Genomic DNA, 6,302 nt, shown 5'->3' with positions numbered 1-6,302 from the left:
ACAGAGAGAAATCTCCTAACAGACATTTAGTTTCATGTCGAAGGGTCATAAAGCACAAATCAATCCTAATGATTAATTATCTATTTAAAATTCCTGTCAATGTGTTCCTATTCTGTCATATCAATCAAATATCAATACATTTGGAGTTGTAGACATTATTAATCCTAAGGAGCTCGGGGGGAGCTGTTAGAAGAAGTGTCTTGCTCAGGGACACTTCAACACATTACTGGGCATTAATGTGCCCAGTAATGTCACTGCATGTGTCACCTCCTGGCAGGCCAGGAGGTGACCTTTTCATTACTGGATGCCTGGCCTCTGCTAACTAAGCTACAGGCTACAGCTACACCAATACATGTCATATAATCTAATCTATTTTTCCAGATGACTAGGACAATATGAGCCCATTGCCAAGCACAAGCTTTCCCAATCGAGAGTGAGACGGTGAATAATTTTTAACCAGCCTCTCGCTGTGCGGCATCAGTGCTAACCGAGTCAGTGTTGTTCCACCCTCAAATTTGCGTTGATGAGGGATTTGTTTCCTTTTAGGAAAATTACCTCCTTTATCAGCAGTTACAATCATGAGAAAGAAGAAAAGCAATGATAGCAAAGTTGAGTGCTTTAAGTTTAATCTTAGGAATTTAGTGGCAGCTTAAAATTAATGTGCAAGTATACTGCAGTTGATTTGCTCAAGGGCACTTCGGTTTGTAAACAAGGCTGCTGATATGGACTCTTTCTTTCTCGATATATATCAGATATTAAATGTGATTATTATTTTTTCAATAATGGAGGGGGAATGGTTTTGGATTAGGGTTAGGTTAGGACTCTGCTGACATAGTGATACTGGCGGGTTAGGTTAGGACTCTGCTGACATAGTGATGCTGGCGGGTTGCATGAGGTCTTGGTTGTTCAAGGGCTTTATGTAGAGAATGTAAAGATGGGAGGCTTGTTGGGGGTATATCAGGATTCTGAAGACCGAGACCCATTAGCTCATCCTCTTCACTTCAAACAGAGTTGGACAGATGGACCTGGTGTGTGGTGTATGTGTGCATGTTTATGTGCATGGTTGCATTTCATTACTGTGTGTGTGTGTGTGTGTGTGTGTGTGTGTGTGTGTGTGCGTGTGTGTGTGCGTGTGCGTGTGCGTGTGTGTGTGTGTGTGTGTGTGTGTGTGTGTGTGTGTGTGTGTGTGTGTGTGTGTGTGTGTATGTGTGTGTGTGTGTGTGTGTGCAACTAAGACCTGCCTGTGTGTGCAACTAAGACCTGCAAGCGTTTGTTCGTTCGTGCATGTGCGCACACGCGCACGTATCTGTGGGTCATCCATATTCTGTTCCCATCATGCCTTGCACCTGCCTTTCTCTTGTAACCCACCAAATCCTTGTTGTGATAAGACCAGTCACCACAATGCAGAGGAATGTGCCTCTCCAGCATATGTGGTTCACACACTGCTTTGTCTCTAATGCAATACCGAGCAATATGGGAAACTAGGGACAGCCCTGGTTTGGCTTGAGGATCATGTGGTTTAGTTTGGTTTGAGATGATTTCATGCAGTGAGAATTTTGAGACTTGCTCCTGCGAATGAGCTATGCAAGTCAACGTTGTGTGTGTGTGTGTGTGTGTGTGTGTGTGTGTGTGTGTGCGTGCGTGCGTGCGTGCGTGCGTGCGTGCGTGCGTGCGTGCGTGTGAAATTCCATAAATAAATAAACAAACTTTTAAGCCAACCCAAAATTCAACATAACTTTCAATGCCAAACTACTGCAGAGAAACACTGCCATGTGAAAGTCTGAAAAGTAATAAATTAGGTCAAAGCTACCGCATCCAGCCGACTGATCAGCGAAAATACCCAGAATGAGATGAGAGTAGCTGGATAAATAAATTAAGGCCTCGCTGAGCAGGCCTGAGTGTGTACTGCTGTCTGTCGTTGTATGTTATTATTATTGTATTTTATTGTGTGCTGATGGTATGAAGATGTACAGTGCTGTGGAAAGAAATGTTCCCTTGGGGACAATAACGTCTAAAGTCTAAGAGACCTTTATTTATTTTTTAAACATTCCCTAACAAGACACATGAACTTTAAATCATGGTGATTTCCTCTCCCATTTCTGATGACTACTGTTCCATGCACCCATCTTCGCAGTCGCCTCCAGAGCCTTGGTTGTTTGTACCAACAAGAAAAGCTGCCATCACTTTCGTGTGCTCAGCCTCTGGGGTTCTCTCCCTCTGGGAGCAAGTTGTTTGGCTGTCACAACAATGAGCTCACCACCCTGGGTCCTCTTCGGTATACAGGCATGAGGTAGACATTACAGAGAGATGTAAGGGGATCCTACCCTATCCCAACCTCCACGGTGCCTTGCTATGTGTTGGACTTTCATTACAAACTGGCATATGTACGGTAATTAAACTGCATTTGATGTAATGCACTTGGGGTGGTGACGTGACGCATTGGTGAATTAGTCAATCAAGAGATCCAGCAGATTCCAGCTTGGGTTAATGTCACAATAAGCCCTCTACAAAGATGCATATATGTGGATGTTTACTACATACATCAGGTGATGAGATAGATGTTACAGGGCAGCCGTAAGAGGATCCTGACCTAAACCACAGCTTCAGACTTCAGATGTGTTGGACTTTGATTACAAACTGGCACATGCAGCTCCATGTTAATTTAATTGTGGTTGATGTAATGTACACAGGATGTGGTTGCTTAACAAAAACAACAAATACACTTAATAATAATATTAATAATAATAATAAATAATCCAGGAACAAGTCAACCGGAACTCAGAAGATAAGGAAAGGAAATATCATCTTGCGCTGATTCAACTGAACTGAGGTTTGATTTGACCTTTCTGAAGCTGTGCCAAATGGGAGGTTGCTCCACATACCTCATCATTATAGTTATGAGTTAAAATCAACACCCTATAATCCTGATCATGTGCATTTCGTTCTACTTGGAATCTTGTTGATTCCCACTGGATTCATAAAACAGGGTGAATTGATGAATACAAAAATAAAAGCAATTAGACTTAAAATTGACGTTTCAGGTTTTTAAGAAGCCTGTATGAATAAAAACATTAAATAAGTGTATAGCTGTAAAAGTGTGTGTGACATGAACACCGGGTGAAGGGATACAATATCCGCAACACAACAGACTGAGGAACAGGCCACCAGACTGTTAAATAACCTGACTGTGCAATAACCCTCTGTACTTTGTGTTGTTGTGAAATCTATATGGAACCTCGGTCTGGCTCTGACAGGCAGGTAGTGTGTGTGTGTGTGTGTGTGTAGGCTGGGTGGTGTGTGATAATCCAGTTGAAGTACTTCTGCTGGTACGGCGACGGGCCCGGGAGAACCAATGATGAGACACAGAGGCAGTATCACACCATAGATTCACAAAGTTTATTAGACAGACAGGGAATATATATAGTGCTGGATCATAGAGACAGACAGTAAGACAAGTTGATGCGCGACATAGGAACGTGGCATGATGATGCACAAGGTTGACCTCACGATGTACAAGGCTAGCCTTACTGTCGGCATGCCAGGCGGACCTTATGGGTGCCACCTAACAGAATGCCAAGACAGTACAATGCAGACAGAGAAACATCTCGCTATCAAGCTCAATGCAAGCTGCACTGTAACTCATGAAGTACACTGTATCTCAAATTCAGTACACAGACTTACTTAGCTGTATTTGGCATGAATCATAACACTTTGCACTATGCACTTTCATTGACTGATATTCATGCCCTGTTTTTTATTGTTTATTGAGTGTTTTATGTTGTTTTATCACGTTTTTTGTTGTATTGGAGCTCCCATGCAGCGTACGTACCTAACCTAACCAGTGGATGATCTAAGTGACAATAAAGTTATATAGAATATATACTACTACACTACAGTATTCAATCCTCCACACTGAGCAATTGCCAGTATGTGTTTTTACAAACTGCCGTATGGAACTAAAAATACTCAAGGCCAATACAACAAGGGCAACCCAGAGATGCAGAGCTAGAACATTTAAATAAATAAAATAAAAACTAAATAAAGACACAAAAAGAAAGGACATCACTTTCCATCATACCTCATCTTGGAAACTTTATGGAGGAATGTAAAATGGCTTGGGGCAAGATTTAAAATGCAACCAATCTCATCCTTCCACAATGAATACTTCAGAAGTTATGTAGACTAGTACAAAGGGTTTATCAATAATTGACCTTCTAAATGGGACAATCTTGGTAATAACACTAGTCTGTGAGAGTCTGGGTTTTCATTCCGTAGCTATGAAAATATAGCCATGATGACACTGCAAGTATTATGGTGCTATAGACACAGTCACAGACACACACCATTCTCTATCTATCACAATGGATTGAGCATGACGTAACCATTCCAGAATGGGGTAAAGGTAAATGTCTGCAGACGTGGGTGTGTGCATAGTTCAGTTCATGGACTGGCTTGAGACAATTAGAACTTGTAGGCCACAAAATTGCACCACTGGTCAGATATTGAATTAGAGAACTTATACTGTATATGAGATTTCATGGCCTTGTATTGTGATTTGAGGATGATACAGTGAATTGAGTTATTGTGTTATAAGTGTTTTTTTGAAAGATTAATGGCGTACTTTATCATACAAAAGTCAAGATGGCAGATCTACGAGCTCACAACACGTCGCATAGTGACTCGTGCACTTGTAGATAGGCTATTCTCACAAATGTAAAATGTTTTAAAATAATAATAAAAAGGAATATAGGTTGGACGTACCGTACCCGTCACAATGTTATGTTAATGTGATGGAGGCTCCTCGTGACATACTTTTTATCATCACACAAATAATTGTAACTGACACCACCGCACCTCTAATCACACTCACTACATCTACTTTGGCAGAGCCTCTGCTCTGCATGTCTACTGGTGGCACTAACACCTGGCTCGGGTTGCCTGGCCTGATCAAGTGATAAACAAACAAATCCTCCCTAGTACCTAGACTTCTGCCTAACAACAATGTTGCGTATCTGTTTTGACTATAGTCTAGTGACTAGACTATAGTCTAGTGACTAGACTCTGGTTTTGTTGAAATATTAAGTAGTTCCGGTCATTTTGTGGGGGGAACAGGGGGTCGGGCCACACATTAAAAGTAAATTAATCCACAAAAAAAAAAAATCTAAAATATTAGTGCAACTTTCGTTAATTTTTGACCCCTCTATCACACGGAACTATATATGTTTTTTGTGTCCATATCACTTCGCCCAAAGTTGAATGAAAGTTGCACTAATATTTTAGAAATAGGTCAACAATACAAATGACGTTAGTTTAGTGAATTAATTTACTTTTACTGTGTGGCCCCAGTGCCCCCCACAAAATGACCGGAACTACCAAAACCAGAGCAGATTCCCACCACGGGACTCGGGCAATCAATTAATACAGTTGCAACCACTATATGCAAGTATTTCATACAGCTTAAGTTATTAACAGTTAATTGTTATTACAGTAAATTGTTATTACAAAACATATATTAACATTAACCACTCAACCCTCCAGTAGTTAGTTTTGAGTACATTTTTTGACTGAGCAACTTTGACTTGTTGAGTAATATTTGACCTGGAGAATCTAGGCTTTGACTACTTTGTCAGTGAGTACTTTGTCCGCCGCTTGCACGATTCTTGAGTTGTTAAGGTATGCATGTGCTTGTGTGCATGTGACAGAGTCAGAAGGAAATGCTAATAACTGGATAATTGTAGTATATTTCAATAACACTTATAATTCCATTCCTTTCCATTTATATATTCACAAAATATCCTTTCAAATGGTTGCGTGTATATTCCTTTCTGAAAGGCAAGTAAACATATAGCCTTACCCTTAGCCTATAGTGTTATAATTGCTACACAACAGCATTACATGACATCACTCTCATGACAAACTAGACTCACTTGTTAGACTTGAAACAGCTGACTCATCCTATTGAACTAGATAGGGGGGAGAGAGAGAGAGAGAGAGAGAGAGAGAGAGAGAGAGAGAGAGAGAGAGAGAGAGAGAGAGAGAGAGAGAGAGAGAGAGAGAGAGAGAGATAGTGTGTGTGTGTGTGTGTGTGTGTGTGTGTGTGTGTGTGTGTGTGTGTGTGTGTGTGTGTGTGTGTGTTTGCACGTGCGCGCGCGTGTACAGATCCCTTGACCCCGTGCACGGCGTGCAGCGGTAGGTTGTCATGGTGGGATATATTTATGTGGTCACTAGCGCCATCTGGTGGGTGTTTCACATCCGTGTACATTTTAGTCTAGTTCTAGTACTAGGCTAAATTAAACTGTGGT

This window comes from Electrona antarctica (genome assembly GCF_951216825.1).
Source record: "Electrona antarctica genome assembly, chromosome: 11".
NCBI lineage: Eukaryota > Metazoa > Chordata > Actinopteri > Myctophiformes > Myctophidae > Electrona > Electrona antarctica.
The sequence above is the reverse complement of the archived record's forward strand: the minus strand, read 5'-3'. Positions refer to the sequence as shown.